Consider the following 19,824-nt stretch of genomic DNA (forward strand, 5'->3'; position numbering starts at 1 on the left):
TGGGAAATGTGCCCATGGTACTGGGGAAATTCCCCATAGTCTTCTTTCAATAAATGCCATGGGATGTTTTACATTCACCTGAGCTCTTACCAATTCAGGCAAAAAAGGGCCTTGGTTTAGTGTCTCTTCTAAAGGATGACAGACTCAGAAGGACAGCACCCCTTTATGCTGCTGCAGTGTCAGTAATTGAAAACTGACCCAATCACCTGGGGTGGGAATAGTACCCACAGACTTTTGAACTTTCAGCAACAAAGACATTAAAAATCACAATGAAGTAATAAAAACTCCCCTGTACACAAGAGACTGTAAATAAAAGCAGCATACACAGGAAGCTGTTCACATTTCCTGCCGTGCAAGTAACCTTCGCCTAAGCTAGTGAAGTATGAGTCCTTTTGAAAAGCTGCTTGATTGTACACAATAGGCTCATGTGACTTACCAACTTACAACAACAGTTAAGGCAACTAAGAAATCACTGACACTCCCAACGCTCACAACAAAAAAGGAGTAGCAGGAAGGTCCTGCATTACAGGCAATGTGTTTTCTTATATGCTCTCCCCACCAAGTCCGAGGAGCCCTAGCACACCACAATTTAGCTTTTGCTACTTCAGTGACAGTTTGTTTCTTGAGTTTTGCTCTCAGACAACAAACTGCCTGAATCCTGAGGCTAAAGGGGTCCTATATGGTTCCAAAAAAGGTTGACTCTTAACAGAGCAAAACTGTTTCACACTGTCATACACTCCAGGATTGTCCCAGAGCTGATTATGACACAGATCAGATATCTTGATGTGTGGTTTGGCAAGGAACTAGTTTTAAAGTAGTTTATAGTGCATCTCAGGCTTTCTCACTTTTTTTAACCTGTAAGCCAGGTAAGCCTGCTATACAAGGACTCTTTTCAAGGGCAATCTAGAAGCACTGTCTAGTTAACTGACTTACTCAAAATCATACAATACGGAAATGAAACCGGAAGGAATCAAACCCTGTACCTTTGAACACAGGAAGCAGCTCATTACCAGCTCAAAGCCTTAACCCTATGCATTACTTTTTAATATGAAGCATTCATTGTGCTTTAGCTGAGAGGAAAACAGCTTGCCTTTACCCTTCCTGCATGGGTGTGCAATCATGATATCTTGTTGCAAAAAAAAAAAAAAAAATCTGCAAAAATTAGAGATCATATTCCACATATTGCCAGAGTTGATACTTACCTATTTAGTCATCTCCACTGTTGTGCTGACTTTAGTGGCTTTTTTTTTTTTTTTTTTTTTAAGTAAACTGGTCCTTCACAGACCATTTTGAGCCATAGCCCATCCACTAATGGATTGAAGGGTGGATTTAATACATGGCAAAAGTTTCAGAGTAACCAATTAACCTGCATGTTTTGGTGCTCCTGAAGAGAAAAAAAAAAAAGAAAAGAATAAGAAAATATACAAAGAAGAGGAAAGCATGCATACATAGTTCACACCGGACTTGGTCGGGGCTGAACCCTGAACTTTACAACTGTGAAAAAGAAACCTCAACCACTGAGTCATTGTGCTGCCTAAACAGTTGGCAGAGAAAAAGGCTTACATGTGAAAAATCACCTCAACGATTGGTAAAGTCTTGCAATATCAGCACCAAAATGGTCCTGTTATACTATATTTTTTTCCTGGCATATGTCTGTGTGTGTGTGTGTGTGTGTGTGTGTGTGTGTGTGTGTGTGTGTGTGTGTGTGTGTGTGTGTGTGTGTGTGTGTGTGTGTGTGTGTGTGTGTTAGATGTATTTGTGTTAGGCTACCTGGCTATTTTTTTCTGCAGCAAGAATACATACATGATGATTAATTTCACACAGAAATTTTCTGTCTTTCTGATTAGTCAATCTAGATGCACCGTATAATCCACTGTAATCACACCATCCTGTTTTACAGTTAAAAATGGATGTATATAGTTGGGTTACAAGGACATCAAAATGAAATAAATTAGCAAATTGTAAATCATGTAACAAAGGAACATAACATGCATTTCTCAAGGAAGGGAAGCTGGGGACTGTAGTAGAAATATTCAGGTATCTGAAGACCACCTGTAAAGACTTAGGCGAGCTTTCAATAAAGTAAGGATGGGGATTTGGGGAAGATGCAACCTGAAACTCACAGAGGACTCCCTGGGGAAATTTAAGAATTTAGAGATTGTGTGTAAACTGGTGAAATGAAATGCAGTATCTTCATACTGCTCTGCTTATTTAGAGAAATTTCCTGATGGCCAGTGGCAATTCTACTTCTCTTTTCACTGTAAATAATGATGTTATTAGAAAAACTGGATGATAAAAGAAATAAACCAAAGTTGTCACCCTTCCTGGTGTGCGGCTGTGACAAGCATTGCTTAATGATGTCTACTCTGTATGGAACCTTTCGTTTGCAAGCTATCTCATATCATAGTGGCATTTCAATAAATTAAGTTTTATATGTAAATGTTGTTGACATTAACAAAAAATGTATAATTAAAAGAAAAAATAGGTATATCATTGTTTTATTATTTGTTTTGATTTTTTTCCTTTTTGGGTTTGTGCATATTGTGGTTACTGGCAGTGGCGGGTGGTGACTTCAAATCAAAGGGGGACTGCAGGAGACAGGTGAATGGGTGGGGACAATGGGAAGGGGTGTGCCCAACTAGAAAGGGGAGGAGCTATGTTCAAAGCCACAAAAACTGTAACTTTAATTAAATACGCTGCCCTGGGTGCCAAACCGTCATTATGAGAGTCCAATCAAGACAAAATAAAGTGTAGAAGAAAAAAAATTCAATGCATTGGCTGCATGACAACTTACTTAATATCTAGATGGAAACAAAAAGGTTGTGAGGCATGAAAAAATAAATTACTTTTTAAATACATTACTGGAATGCTAGTCAAAAATCAAGTATAAGTAAAACAAGCAGCACTCAACTCAAACCACTTCTCCTTGCACTGCAATTCTAATTATAATTTATATTCAGCTTTATTAAAGTAACAAGTAACATGCTGAAAGTAGCAATCTCTGTGATACCCCTACTTGTAAAAATGTTTCTTATCCAAAAAAGACCTGCTGCCTGACAACTATCTACTTGTTTCATGGGGAAAACATGATCAAAGTAAAAAATGAAAAACAAACAAGAAACAAGCTCAAGATACATTGCTTACAGGATTACTGTACAGGTAATGGACCACACATGATAGATTGGCATTCTGTTTGGTTTACAGTTAAAGCCTGCAAAGATGACTGCAAGTCTCCAACAAATGTAATGAGCTTCTTAAAATAATGTAATCCTGTCCTTTATTACAAATACTGTCATATGCATTTTAATACCCAAGGCTTATACATTATCTAGTTAGGTAAGTATTCTCTGCATGGCAACAGAAAGGCTTTCAATGTTGACAATTTTTTAACAGTATGCTTATTAAAGCTTACTTGCATCTTACAATCTCAGACAAGCTTACCTGATGGTCATTAAAGCATTGCTACTTAAACACAGAGCAACAGGCACTTTCTGAGTAATAATAAGCATAAATCAACAGTATAAAAATATGACATAAACTAGAACATACTGCAAATTGAAGGACAGTATAAAAGTAGCACTTGTGTCTACCTTGGATGGGGGGATACTCTGCACATTTACACTGCATAACTGCTCCTTGCCTTGCTTGGACACATCCAGAGTCACTACATGGGGGAGTGGGGTGCAACAAGTATGTCACAATTTGAAATGTCTCTGGCTGACTGTGATGGCCCTGACACATTTGTCATACCTCTCAACCTCAGAACAAGAAATATGGACAGAGCCATACATAGAAGTGGGACAAAAGACCAAAAATAAGGACAATTTTTAAATATTGCTCTTATAAACTTAGAAAGATAATAGAATAGAAGGTCTTGCATTAGTATGAATTTTCTGAAAGGTACGAAATCTGAATCTGAAATGTCAGTCATTATTTTCTAACTTCAGTCTTTAATGATTTACCACTAATTTGCCAAAAAAACACAATTTTATGAAAAATGGACCAAAAAGGTGATGCAAACATATAAAATAACCACACAATACAGCTGTGAACCTGTCAAAGAAGGGACACTTTTTTAATATTAGTACTGCTAACTTGAGCAGCTGACAAAATAAAAGAATCTACATGCATTTCTGAAATAAAAGTAATCTATAATTCTGATTATTACAGTTATTTCTTAATTTTAAGACCTCCACATTTCCTTCCAAAATTGCCATTTTGCGGTGGGATTATTAGGGGAAGAGCAACATTTTGAGCCAAAATCGGGGACAGTTGAGAGGTTTGGATATGCTTAATTCTATAAAGCAATTTATTTGCACGTACCTCTCAACCTGTTAATGCAGGAAATCTGGACAAGGCCAAATATACTGGAAGAACATATAAACAGTACTATAAATTGTTGTATAAACTGAGACAATTGATAGAATAACAGGTCTTGCTTTGGCATGCATTTTACTGAAGGTTATTAAGTCTTAAACTCAGTGTCTGTCATTATTTAGTGACTTAATTCCTAAATTATTTGCCAGAAAACCACACATTTTATGAGGAATAAACCAAAAATAAGAAGCAAAAATCTATTCATTCTGTGTAAATCTGGACAGTTGAGAGGTATAGTTCAGCCGGGGCTGTCTTTGAGTTTGCCGCCCTTCCCCCTCACAAAACCATGGTCGAATGGAGCCTCCCCCCTGCAGCCATTCCAATGAACCATTACTTGGCTATTTCACCCCATTTGCCATAAACACTAATGTGCATACTGCTTTACTTCTACGATGATCTGGACTTCATTTTAAAGTTTTATTTTGCATTTTACAGCACAGACACTAAGACACCTGCTAAATAAAGCAATGCAATCTCACAATGAAAACAGACTTAACATTAAAACTTCTCTGCCCTTGAAACTCACATTCATTGAAACAGCATTGAAACCCACATTCAAAGAAATTACATTTTGCAAGTGGCAGATAAAGATTAACTTTGGGCTGTTTTCAAATCATAGGCCCCTTGTACACAAAATATACACATGGTCTTTGATACACCTTCCTGATTGTATTAAATTATATTCCTTGTAAAATATTGTACAGTTGTTAGAGGGCATTTTAAATTTGTTTTGAACATTTTTCCAGTAAACAATGAAACAAAATGCATGCACCAATAACGACAAAACTGCCCAATTCAGAACATTTCTATCATAAACGTCTACTGAAACTTCTACAGTCCACCAGTATCGGTAAATATGCACAATCTCTGATGTAAAAGTCATCTAAATAATTCCACATTAAATATCTGTAACTAATGAAGAGGTTGCTGCTAGCAAACAACTTTATATTTCATTGTTTTATCTACAAATAAAGTGCCTGTTGCCCTTGAGGGATAAATTGCCTAAGTTGCATTAAAAAAACAATAAGCTAGTAATATTGCAATAGGGAATGGATGGCAAACTGATAACAAGTTCATAGTTACTAGGTATCTTCAGCAAAAAGGACTCCAGCATCTACCCCCTTTACAATGCAGTACAGTATGAGCAATGCATCTACCTACTATGGAAGTAGAACCATCAAAAGCAAGTACATTACCTATTGTGCTATTAACAACACAAGCAGACTTGGCATAAGCAGCACTAAACTTTTGTTCTCCTGCAGCTCTCAGCTTCTTGTAACATCTACTTGACACTCAGCTGCATCTCTGAACTTTGCAGCACAAGAAATCTGGAAAAATCCAAAATTTAGGGTGGGAGGCAAAAGACCAAAACATAGGGACACATTTTAAACATTGCTTGTATAATGTTGGAAAGTTGTTAGAATAAAATGCTGTGTTACCACCATATATTTCACTGCCAAGTATTGAACCCAGGACCCTGTGCAAAACAGTCAGAGCAACATACCACTATGCCAAATCATCTGTTTTGTGAACGAAGGGAAGACTGAAACTTAAATGGCTACCATTTAGTGAATTAATTTATCACCATAGCTGTCAACATATTAGCACAAAACACCTGAACAATGCCAATAATGGGGGGAATACAGCCCCCAAACATATTCAGTGAGTTCAGCTATTACCATAGCTCTCAACCCTGGCACAAAAAACCTGGACGAAGCCAATAATAGGGGAATACAGTCCAAAAAATAGGGACAAATATCCATTAAGGACACCAGCGCAAACCCACACAAACACAGGGAGGACATGCAGACACTACACAGAAGGCACCCCAGCCAAGAACCAAACCAGACAACTTGCAGCTGTTAGGCAACAATGCTAACACTTCACCACTGCACTACTGGCTGTGTTAAGTAACAAAAATACAGAAACCACAGATTTTATGAGGAACAGAACAGAACAAATATGAGGCAAAAATCTGCAAATGTTTTACAAATGGTGGTGGGTAGGGAATTCAGGATCTTGTCACTCGGGCCCAAGGTACAGAGTTCCAGTATTATTCTCTACCCTCCACCATGTAGCAACTGGGGCATTTCACACATACACGTCAATGGCTCTGTACAAAACTGAGAGGTGGAGCTTTTCCTTTTACAAGACCTATAGTCTCCTCTTTCCATGCTGCTGTTTTTTTTTCTCTCTCTTTCTCTCTCCATATATAGATAGACAGAGAGATGGAGATACATATTTTGTATATGTAAACGTGTACGCGCGCGCGCGAGAGGCATGTGCACACACACAGATGAGTGTGTATGCATGTATGTATATAGTATGACTGTCTCATGTATGTGTGTGCATTTGTGGGCGCGTGTGCGCGTGGTTATATCCTTCAGGTTACATTTTTCATTTGTAAGATGAAAGGCAGAAGCAGCCCTCATATGGAGTGCTGCCTGTAAATAAAACTTACGGGCTTTGAATGCAGCCATACTGCCCGTAAATAACTCATTGACTGACCTGCTGTATCGAGCATTAACTCTTTTGCACATTAAAGTGCGTACTACTTGCAAATGACAGAATTATTTATATTCTCACTTGAGCTGCTAATTTAGTTTCATATGTGCTTCTCGAGTGCCTTGTCTTGGATAGAAAACTGAACTCTTTGTGTCTGCTTCATATTGTGTGTAGGGGAGCTGAAACAGCTAATGTGTATGTGCGCATGCACACACACACACACACACACACACACACACACACACACACACACACACACACACACACACACACACACACACACACACACACACACACACACACACACACACACACACACACACACACACAACCTGCAGATCCTCCATGGCAGCTAAGTCCTACACACTCCCTACTTGCAGCTCCTCCATGGCAGCTAAGTCCTGTACACTTCTCCATGAGCTAAGGTAGCGATTCTGTCCTCTGCATGGCAGCTAAGTCCGGTAGTGGTCCTCTGCAGCAGCCTGATGATTCCCTGTCCTCCATAACAGCCCGCCCAGGCTTTTTGGGTCTCCCCGCGAGACGTGAGTAGGCTGGAGCCTCCAGCCTGCGGGCGATACAGTCCGGTGTTCTTCCGGTCTGTGCGATTGTCACTGCACAGACCTCTGGGCTGGCAGAGCGGAGTTCCCTGCCTTCCCTATCCGGACTGCCTAACAGAGCAGTCCGGAGTTCAGGAATGAAGCACGCATGCGTGTATGGAGTTCTGGATTGCCTAACACAGCAGTCAGGAACTAAGCATGCATGCGTGGAGTTCCGGGACTACTCGTAAAAGTTTTTTAAGTTTATATTTTATTTTCCACAGTTGGGGAATTTAGTTTATTCTTTTTACAGGTGGGGGGCTGCAGTCCTGCAGTCCTATATCACGGGCCGCCCCTGGTTTCTGCGCTCCAAATGAATGTGCATATTAAACATAAAAATGCAAAATCAAAGACTTGACACACATTCATTAAATATTAGTGTATGTCTGGGTGTTGAGTCTTTGACCTTGTGTTTTTTATCTTTAATATTTCTTTGGACATAACAGTAAATGGCACTACCAGCAGTGAAATTTTCTCACCAGCACTCCCAACCCCATGTTACCAATGCTAGGCAGGATGACACAAGTCAAACTAAGTGTGCAAGTAGTGCAGGAAAATAATATAATGTAATGAAAAAAATAACTTTAAATATCCTGTATATATATATATATATATATATATATATATATATATATATATATATACACATACTGCGGCCTAAAAGAACAATATAGTATCATACGTTCCCCTTCACACACTGATGTTAAACATAACTTCTCGATTTTTACCCGTTAGGTAATTTTTATGGACTAATCTTCATGAGGAGTCCCACAAACTACTATCAATAGATAACAAATGCTTGTCATATAAAATTCCTTTTCAGTACGTCACCACCAGGAATTTATCATATTTAAAAAAGGGAGTCCTATAAGATTTTAACATGATTGTTTTTCCTAATCTTTATGTTACTGTTCCAGTACATTTATGTGTTCAGCTTCCTATCAAATTCATTAACTTTCTTGCTTTCTTGTATAGCTCTTAACCTATAAAGATGTTTCATTCATTATGTATTAAATTTGTTTACTTAAGTTTGTAGAGTATAACTGAATTGTCTTCCTGAACCAGAAATGATTTCCTGCACATAAAAAAAATGATCAAACTATAAAACAAAGCAAGGTTGCACATATATAAAGCCCACCTTTTATGTTCTTTGTAACAGTTGATGATTAATTAGATTTAAACAAGAACTTCAAATCATTGAGTAGGAGTTATGCTTTACTGCTATTTCTGATCATTTTGGTAGAATGTATATTCCACCTATATAAAAGTCTATAACTGGTAAAATAAACTTTATTAAAAATCCTAAGTGTCATACTGAATTTTCTGCAAGAATTAGTAACATTTTTTTTTATTTTTATGTAATTCTCCACCCATACTTCACCTATTACATTGCCATATCTAAATATTTTACTTAGAGTTTCTATGTTCTCTGTTGAACAATTAATACTTAGCACTAAACCCTTAATTCCAAACTATGTCTATTAACGTGGCAAACAAATTCCTCCAGCTTTTGCATGAAAGGAAGCCATAAACACTGAACACCAGATGGTCTGTTGATGCCTAACAATGAATTATTGGCTTGATTCAGTCAAGGTATATACACCCCTACCATATACTATATTGTGTACCTGGCTCAAAGTTGTTCTATATATTATACTAATATTTATACAGAGGCCAGATAATATGGAATTTAAAAGGAAACTACTCTTTCCGTTATATATCCATTAAACATGAGTCACAGTTGAATTTTGCCTAGAGAACCTGTGCATGAATGAGCACCAGTTTAAGATGTGCATTGAGTAATTGTGGTTTAACAGACACAGATGACCTGTATGCAGAGATACAAAGTAAGCATCTGTGATTTTTGTTTTCAACAAAAAAATGTTGTTAAATTGACGTACAGACACTGCGTAAAAGAGATATTAGTAAAATTGGTAGAAAGTGTTATGATTTAACAAACATTTGTGAATTAACAAGGCCAGTCAGTATCTGAACAGACTTTCCAAAGGTCAAAAACTAAAAGCCATGGACAATGCAATAGAAGCACTTTTGAACAGTATGAATGCTGTGCAGGACAGTATGCAGCTAGTGGGTTACTAATGTATACTGTCCCACACAGCAGGACATTATACAGTGGGGCATTACTCTATACTGTCCTACACAGCAGGATGGTATACAATGGGGCTCTGCTGTCACACAGCATGCCCTACAGTTTTTAGAAAGGCTTGGCTGTCCAGAAAGAAGAAAGACATCAGCAAACAAGCCAAAAATATTTTCCGAAATAACAGATGCGCAAAAAGATTTACAGGAAAGTGTGTGTGCAGAACAAACCACAGATGAACAAATAAAACTGTGTTTAATAGTACCCAACAAGAAGTTAGTAATTCTAAAACAAGATGAACACTAGCAGGGTTTGGTTTCTGTAAAGAAAAAACAAAATGAGAAGTCAAAGAATGAAACGGAGGCTGTTGCACTAAAGTCAAAGAATGTTAGCAGAGTCCTAAGTCTTTACAGATGGAAAATGAGACAGAAGTAGAAACTGTAGTTTTTAAAGGGAAAATCTTAAAAATCTAATGGTCACCAGAAGTATGGTCCCTCGATTCATCACAGGTACCAAACAGATTAAAGTATTAAAAAGGCACACAAATATGAACCACTAAACAACCCATTTAGTGCAGCTTGACCAGAAGACCATGCAAGAATATCCACTGTTGCCCTGTGAATGGGCCTACAGCATCCATACCCAAGATTAGGGTTCACAATGAACACCCCATTGGGAAAAGTCTTTGGCCTAGCTCCCCACACCCTTCTAACTATACTGTCTGGTTTCTTCCAGTACTCACTTACCCACAAAAACTGTACTTTGAACAATTTCTTGTATTCATGCATACATATATATTCATTTCCAGGGAAGGCTAGTAATATTCTCCAACAGTAAGTCTGGACCAAGGTAGTAAAGTGTTACTACTAACCCATATTACCAGGCTGGTATATAAGTATAAACACAGGTAATAGCATATAAAAGAACAGTTTGGCCAATTAAAAATAAATATCCTCTTATCAATTAATAAATAAGTAAATGAATGGGCACCTACACATTTTTAAAAGTGAATAAATACAAATATTTACTTAAGAAAGAATGAGCAGTTAGATCCACAGAGAAATACGAAATCACTTTTGAACAAATAGATTGCAAGAAAGAAAAACATCTGTCTACAACTATACCTTTTCCTAGATATTCATAATGGCAAGAATTACTGAGTCCTTAAGCCATACCAGCTATATTTCCAGGCGGAGATAACTTACACATACCTCTCAAGTCTCAACCTCTTACCTAAAGAAATCTGGACAAAGCCATAAATAATGGGGGGGGGGGGGGGGGGGCAAAAAGGGATACATTTTAAATATTGCTCTTATAAACTTAGAATAAAATGTTTTCTGTTACCGTGCATTTTCTGAAGTATAAGACATCTGAAACTCAAATGTCTGTCATTATTTAGTGAATTCAGTCCTCGCTGACACAAATGTTATGAGAAACAAACCAAATGTATGAGGCAAATCTAGACATTCTGCGAAAATCTGGATAGTTGAGAGGTATGCATAGGTCACAAGCTGCAGGGTAGTTCTTCTGACTTTTTCATGACTGTTTAGCTATATGGCTTATGCTTGACCCGTGTAGAAGCTACTGAAGCAATTAAGTAGGATTTTACATTTACCTGTTAATGAGCCTGTCTGCTCCTGGCTATCTATCTCCTTACAGAATTTAATAATTGTGCTTCTACATCATTTAGTTTTCTCGATGAATAATAGTCAAAGATCTTGTAATCACAATACAAGTCTGACTCAGAAATCAATGGCAGATTTGTCCCTCAAGCATCACGGAGATTGCATTCTGTTACTCTGCAACTGTCAGGTTAATTAAGTGTAATATCTTACATGATTGTAGAAAGCTACAAGGACTGCTAGACTCAGGCTGTAGGATAGCACTTATAAAAGGGCAACATTATGCTTACATGCTAGTAGGGTCAAAGTACTTACCAGACTACTGATCTGTGATCTTAAGAAGCCTAGCCTTACATTCCCATGGTAGTTTTTAGCCCTTACATTTTGCATACAAATAACTCAGGGGTGGGCAGAACAAAGATGTAATAGGACATTTACTTGTTGCCTCTATCCATGAGGGACATGAGCACTAAACTGGGGGTGAATTTGCAGTTACCCATCTATTTATCCAAATTACATTTCAATAGAGTAAGAGAAGTACTTTGCTTTATGTGGAGTGAAAGCTTATTCTATTTATTTTGTCCTATTTATTCACAAAAAAGAGATTGAAATCCATTGAATGGTATTTTATGATACCATTGCACTTGCAAATGGTACCAGATCTGACAGAAAAAGGTTTACTGAAGCTCTGTACGCAAAGCAGAGGTCGCCTCCTAATAGCCCATTTGATACTGAGAAGAGAGACAAGATTTTGAGATGGTCTGCATGTTTTTTTACGATTTAGGCTCTTGATTTTTTTGTGAGAAAGAGTTGTGGTCTTTTCACCTGTCCTGTGACAAGGCTTTGGACAGGTACTTAATTATCGGCCTACTGAGTACAGTGGAATAATTACATCCCTGGATCTGGATAAAATACCTTTAGATATAAGCTGTGCAATAAAAAGGGACTTCCTTACAACTTGTTTCCATTAGTTCTGACAGAATGTCACATTTGGTATATGAGGTATAGCTTAAAGAATAAGACAGAGATCAGCTGCATGTGGCCAGATTCATCTGCATGCATTTCAGACTACAGCTCTGTACAGGATGTCAGATTACCTGCTACACATACTTTTAGCAAGGCTAAGGCACCATTGCCTTAATGCTATACAACTATATATTACCATAGTCACAGATGGTTTAAGAATTAGTAAGGTAAAATCCAGAGCAGATGGGGGCAGGTTTATCAGTGACAATTAATAGAAAGGGTGAAGGAAATTCCTTCTTTTAACGAGGCTTAATGCTTTTATTTCATTTTACACAGAACAGACTCCCCAGTTATTTGACTCTGTCATACGCACTCAAAAACAGCCCCATAGAGGCCTTCCAAAAAGAAACAGATGAAAAGTTTGAAATGAATGTACCTTTGTAATTTCACTGATGTCCATTTGCTCAGTAAAGAAAGCAGTATGCTCAATGACTAGATACCACCAGCATCAAATTATCTCCATATTGGTTATTTATATAAAAACGATTTTAAGCATTATATAACATTAATAAACCTCAGTGGAGTATGTGACGATGTATTTTACTCAAGGTGGTATAACTCATGCTAGCATGAGTAAAAATGCATCATACTGCACACTCCAAAGAGTGACTGATTGATTTTATTTATTTTACTTAGTATTTTCTAGGTCTGCGGGCTATTTTTTTAGGATAAACCCAAGTTAGAATTCCAAGAGTAATTTGACCAACAAAATGTCACTATTCTGTCTGATGAATACCAATGGTTCTTTTCTACCCATCTCAGGCACCTGAGGCATTAGTTTAATGTCATCTGAAGGATGGCACTTCGAAGCACAACCCCCACCCCTGCTACACTACAGTCTCAGTGCTGCAGCATGAATGTAACCACTCTGTATTTAAATGTATGTTGTTTCTTGATTACTTACAGTGATATACAGTCATCCAAGGCTGTGCATGGAACTACTCCATTGAAATCAATTAAATATCGCAGTAATCAAACATTAGGAACCTCACGAAGGGCTAGAACCCACAGCTTTATGACCTTCATGCCTTTTTAGCATGAACATGAGCAAGCTACTAATACTAATAGCTTAATTAAGCAAATATTAAGAGCCTAAGACATTGGAAGTTAATTAAACTTTTCATCATCTTATACTTTTTGCGCTTTTTTCTCGCCAAATCATAGTATATGATTCATACTACTCTTTAACAAGAGAATTCAGCAAAAATCAGTCATACTGCAGTGTTAGCTAGCACTTGGCATAATTTTAGGCTAGACAACAATAGTGTAGAAAATTCAAGCAGAGAAGCACATCTGACACACTTCAAGGGGTTGAAGTACTAGATCAATCAGAATTTATTTCAACACTCAGACACTGATTTGACAGTTGGTTCACAAGTAATTGACATGCTATTTAGTGGTCTTATTTGCTTTCTCAAAGGATTTTAGGAAAGACAGTTCATTTCCCTTATCTTTTTTTTTAAGTCAAGGTCCATAAAATAAAGGACTCATTGCAAATTAAGAAACTCTACTGTCTGTTAGTAGTAATAATAATAATAATAATAAACCATTGTTGTAATTAACTGAAAATGAATTGTTTGCTTGCAGGCACTGTGGCAGAACGAAATTCATGTCTGGGTATATAAGCTTTCCATGAGCTCTTCATAATAAACTCTCAGGCCTTTTATGGCATTCAGCATTGATGATTTATTTAGAATGCTGGCAAGACACACTATCTACTACATTCTCCCGACTCCAATAATAAAATAAGGAAGCTGAAATGATCTACGCCAACAGTAGCAAACACTTAGCTATCTTCTGCTGAAGAGGTAATGTTTGAACACAAAACATACCCCTCCCCCACCCCCTTGCCATTTGAAATCCCTTTTTCTAAAATGAATGTTTGCTTCAGCTTCTGGCTATAGCCAGACTGCATTCCGCTAGGGAATCAAATTACTGCTTCTGTAAACAAAAGCTGTATAAATATCCCAGCATGCATTGCTTTGTTTTGTTTGACCTTTCTTTGGCTTGTTTCCAGCAGTTCTTAGTTTCTGTCTAATGAAGAATTTCATCACATGATTTCCACTTTCACTTCAACATTCAGTATTATTAGACTGAGGATTTTTAGCAGTGGTTTTGTGTAAACCACTTGCTTTTTAGTAAGTGTGTGCTGCTTTTCACGAAGAAAATCTGTAAAAAACGACATTTAAAACAGTTTCTCTTAACCCATTAGACTGCTCTTCTCTATACCAATATTGAATGAGATTTTACTTCTATACCCAGTCATGCTGAGTAAGAATGTGCTGTAGAAATGAAAAGTAATACTTTAATACCACTGTCTAAATAAATTGTCTGTGTCGAGCACCTACCCACACAGATAAAACGGAGGAAAAAAAGAATAAAAACAAAAGAGTGCAGTGCAGATCCTTGGCCAAAAACCTTAAAGAAAATAAGTCATAAGATATTTTTTTATTGGGCCTTCACAGATCTTATTCTCAAAACAGAATGGGCCTTTACACTGCATGAGTCAGATACAGAGGCTTACAATCTACATGTGCATTGAAAGGCAAAACAGGTATAAAAACAGCCTGAATCTATAGTTCTTTCTTGTCTATCACAATATGACTTGCAAAAAAAAAAAAAAAAAAATTATGAGTAAGGAAAATTGTGTGGCACATATATTAAACATGTATGGACAGCTTGTTGTGCATGCAGGTACCTGCTGGGTGTGCAGAATATACAAAGCAAGTAAAATGTTAAGAGTGTATGACAGATCTGGACTTTGTGTATTTATTAATGCTTATGCAGACTATGTATGTTAGGGCACATCCATGGCAGTAAGAATGTAATCAAGACACTTCTTTCTGGTCTGTAACAGTATACATAACTGGGTAAGCATAAACAAGTAAGTAAGTAACACGGTATGATTTAGTAAATGGGGTTGATGAAAAGCATTGCTGAGCACACTGTCCAGTCAAATTTCCAGAAACCTCAACTAGGTCACACTTTTTATTATTCAGAAAAAGTGCAGTGCACTTTTTTTGATATAAAATAAATGTTTTGGTTCCAGTGGAGCAGACCATCAGCTGCCAGTGGTATCTCTCCTCGATTTCGGATGCCGGGAGTCATTCCTGACCTCCTCCATTGACTGTGAGGAGAATGGCACATCTCCATGCAACATCATACTTGTTGCCATAGGGACTTTTATTTATATACTCTACCCATTACCTCGCGCACTACATAGCACATAACGTAAGGCCATTATGATTAGGAATATCGGTGAGTGCCTGCAGTATTAACAAGCATGGAATGCATACCTTTGTATCACGTGGTGGTCAGAAATGCCACTTATTACACTTTTGTCATACCAGTACTAGGTCACGAGGGTTGTGCAAGCTCAGAAAAGCTGATTTTTGAATTCAGGGTGCATGCATGTTGACAATGTCTGTTACTCCTACATACGGCCATAATAGTAATTTATCATGTTTGATGCTGCATTAAACTGACTGCAAAGCAAATATAATTATTTAAAGCTTGTTTAATTTGAAAATTGTTCATACATTTAAGTTTCTTTGAAATTATCTGCCTCAGATGTGAGATGTGATGAGAAGAAGTGCAGGGACATATGTGTATAGTGAGAGTGTAGGTACATTTCAAATCTCTGTAGTGGCCCTGCGTGACACTGCATTGCCTGGTTATGGGCTTGCTTAAATCTTATGACTACTCTAACAACTATCTCATGATGAATTCTTTTTGAAGCAGCACACTCTGTACAGCATTAGTGAGGAGGGAAGAGAAACAGAGAATACAGCTTTGTTAATGAATCAAACTGAAGCTAAAGGAAGAAAAATCACAACCCAGTAGTGAAAAATGTTAAAAAAACACTCAATGTCCTCTGAATTTTCCCCTCACCTTAATGAATTCAAAAGTTGTATGAGAAGTACATTAAACGCAAAAAAGTATTTTGACAAGAAGTTTCAGTATATTTATTTATCATTTTTTCTTCTTTGGGTTTTTATATAGTTTTCTTTATGCTGCTATGATTCTTTCAAAAGGCTTGTTTGAATGCCTGTAGATAGAATAAGATACACCGGTACAGTGATCTGCACTGATACTAAAGTTAACCATTCATAATGTATTATGAAGAATAGAAACCAGTAAAACATTTAACATTAGACACTGTACAGTTTTTGCACTTAACCTTTATCATAATTCTCAATCTCTTAGCCCGAGAAATCTGGACAAAGCTGGACATAATGGGGTACAAAGGCCCAAAAATAGGGACAGATTTTAAATGTTGCTCTTATAAATAACAGAGAGAGTTGCCAGAATACCAGGTTATGTATTAAAAGGCATTTTCTAAAGGATATGACGTCTGACACTCAAATGTATGACATTATTTACTAACTTCATTTCTCAGATCATCCCAGTGATTTGCCAGAAAACCAAAAATTTTATCAGGGACAGACTGAAATTTTAAGGCAAAAATCTGGACATTCTGATAAAATGTGGACAGCTGAAAGGTATCAGCATTTCACTTACTGAGCCTTTAAAAATGTAGTTTGCAGATTTTGGCTGCTATTAATAGTCCTTTAGTCTGTATATGTGCAAGGATAAAAAGTGAAGAGCAGTTTGAATGTATATATACCATTTTTTCTATGTAACTTAACTGAATTACTCTGTTATAGCTTACATTTCTGTATTTTTCTTTGCTAAATGTTTTGTAATTCACCTGGGCTGAGCCTGACATTAGTCAAAAGTGATCCGTGCACTATTTCGGTACTATAAATAAGTAAAGAAATTCTCAAGAAAAAGCTCTTGCTAAACTTAACAGGAGCTCCAGACCTTGATCAAATCAACCAAAGCCAGATATTAGTAAAAATAGCCAGCCAGGCAAAGGACAACCGTAAAGCCTTCTTTAATTATGTTTCAAACCTTATAAACAATGCTTAGCATTCTGCAGACCTAATACTAAATGATATCACATTCTTGGACCCAGAGGACATAGCTAATCTACTGGCAGATAAATTTAGCTGTAACTTCACCCCATTTCCCTTCCTACATTCCTGGCTTTCCCATCCACATCTACACCCCTCTCTCACATCTGCCAAGAGCAAGTCCCCAAGGCAGTATCCAAGGCCAAGAACACTCCTTCTATGGGGCCAGATAACGTAACAGCCGGCTTTCTGGTCAGCCCGAAACAGGACCTGTCAGACCCCTTACAGAGCTTACTCACTGTCAGACTCCAAACAGGCTTTGTGCTAGATGAATGGAGGATAGCAGCTGTCATCCTTTAGCACAAAGGTGGAATATCAACAGACCCAGGAAGTTACAGGCCCATAAGTCTAACTAGCCTCATCTGTAAGGCTATGGAAAATATCATTATGGAATTAATAAATAAGGTTATAGGTAACCTACAAACTTTCAACCCAAGCCAGTTTGTTTTTATCAAGGGTAGATCCTGCCTACTTAACCTGTTTGACTTCTTCAAGAGGGTCACTGAAGCAACTGATTAGGGCAGGCCAGTATATACCACATATCTAGACCTTGCAAAGACATTCAACACCAATCCACACTCAGGCGTCATAGATAAACTATACCAGCTAAATGTTAGTCTTCTGTACAGCAAATTGGCTTACACTAGAACCCAGGAAATTAGGATGTCTGGTTCTACCACCTCCAATAGGCCACTAACGGTGTACCCTAGGGTCCAGTCCTTGGCCAATTCCTTTTTGTTTTTTATTTCTCGGAGGTCAAAGCTACCATTAGGGTTATATGGCTATCCAGGTTTGCAGGTGACAGTAAAATTTGTGATATCATAAACTCCCCAGAGGACACCAAGATCCTCCAAGAGGGCCTTCTCCTGGACTAAAACTAAAAGCCAAGAAATATATAATAGCATCTTTTGACAAGCAAAAAGTCCCTTGTAACACTCTCATAAAAATTGATCCAGTAGTTAGAGACCTGGGAATCTATGTAGACAATGAACTATTTATTGATCACTGTGTATCCACTACTGTAAGAAAGTCCTTTTTTATTGCACAACTTATTCCTAAGAGTATGGCATCCAGGTCCAGGGATGCGATCATTCTGCTGTATTCTGCGATCAACAGGCTAATCATTCAATATAGCGCCCCTTCAGTATGTACCTGTCCAAACATATGACATAACTTGAATGCCCATAACACTTTCTTATAAAAAAAATCAAGGGACTAAGTTATAAAAAAACTATGCAAACCATCTTAAAGCCTTGTCTCTCTTCTCAGAATCAAACAGGCTAATGAGAGGCAATCTCTTCCTCATGTACACATCCTCAACAGGCCCTGTCTGGTAAGACTTACTGCACATTCACAAATATAATGAGGGCATAAACACCAGCTCAAGAGATCTAAATCTTTCTCGCAATGTAAATAGAACATGTTGGTGGGAATTGCCTTCCTCTCCACATAAAGCAAAGTACTTCTTTCACGCTATTTAGAAGTAATTTAGATGAATGGATGGGTAACTGCAAATTCACCCCTGGTTTAGCACCCTTGTCGCTCATGGATAGAGGCAACATGTAAATGTTCTGCTTATCTCTAGATTATACATATTTAAAATATAAGGGATAAAAACTTCAAGGGACTCTATGGCTAGGCTTTTAAAGCTCCCCATAGATTTAGCCTAGTAAATACCTATAAATCTATGACATAGTTCAGGCACAGGCAGTCAGGTAGAGATGGTTAGAGTATTGCAGGGCATGCATGAGGGATTTCATCATTAAATCAGAATGTTAGAGGCAAGGAACAATGCCATAATGTTCTTCATGTGCAGTATGATGGCACACACAGCATCCATATTTGCCTCCATGCATACACAAGAAAAAACTTTCCAGACTCACACTGGAAACACAGCTAAATGTAGAAGTGGGACTGTCCACACAAATGGCGGATGAGTAGGCCACTCCCTATGCGATTCTCAAGAAAATGCTACAAGGAATAGGAGATAAGTAATGCAAAAGAAGCAGGCAAACATCAGCAGCCTTCCACAACAACTACTGGAACCTCTCAGTTGATGTCTTGGTCCCACAGCCCTATCAGATTAATATCTAGGGGTTCCCCTGCATCCAGTAGATCTCACCATCTCAGTGACTCAACATCACTCTCACATACCAGCTTTTGTTTATGATAACTGTGACCATGACCCACACCATCCTTAGGGGACATTGCATATGACAGCTTAGATTTATAATTGACAGTGCATACCATACTGAGTTAAACTCAGAAGTTACAAAACCTTACATTTTAGGGATGAATATCACTGCATATCTCTTTACTTCATCAGGAAAGAATTGATGATACTGTAAAAAGTAAGGAAATGTTGGGACAGGTTTATATAGTCATGCAGACTATTACTTACAATAGTGTTCTGTGCTTAGTGTAGGGGGGATATAGGATTAGATCAGTCCATATGTTAGTACAATATTAGTTAATCCTGTCAGTAAAACCAGCACTATTGCCACTTAACCTTCAGCACTGCTCAAGGGATTACTATTATAATTTCTGATGAAAGAAATGGGTTTTGTGTCAATGAATTAAATAATTAATTTGATGTGCAGTCTCAATTGACCATGACACAT

Source organism: Protopterus annectens, chromosome 7.part0 (genome assembly GCF_019279795.1).
Source record: "Protopterus annectens isolate FY-2018-M chromosome 7.part0, PAN1.0, whole genome shotgun sequence".
In the NCBI taxonomy this organism is placed as follows: Eukaryota; Metazoa; Chordata; order Ceratodontiformes; family Protopteridae; genus Protopterus; species Protopterus annectens.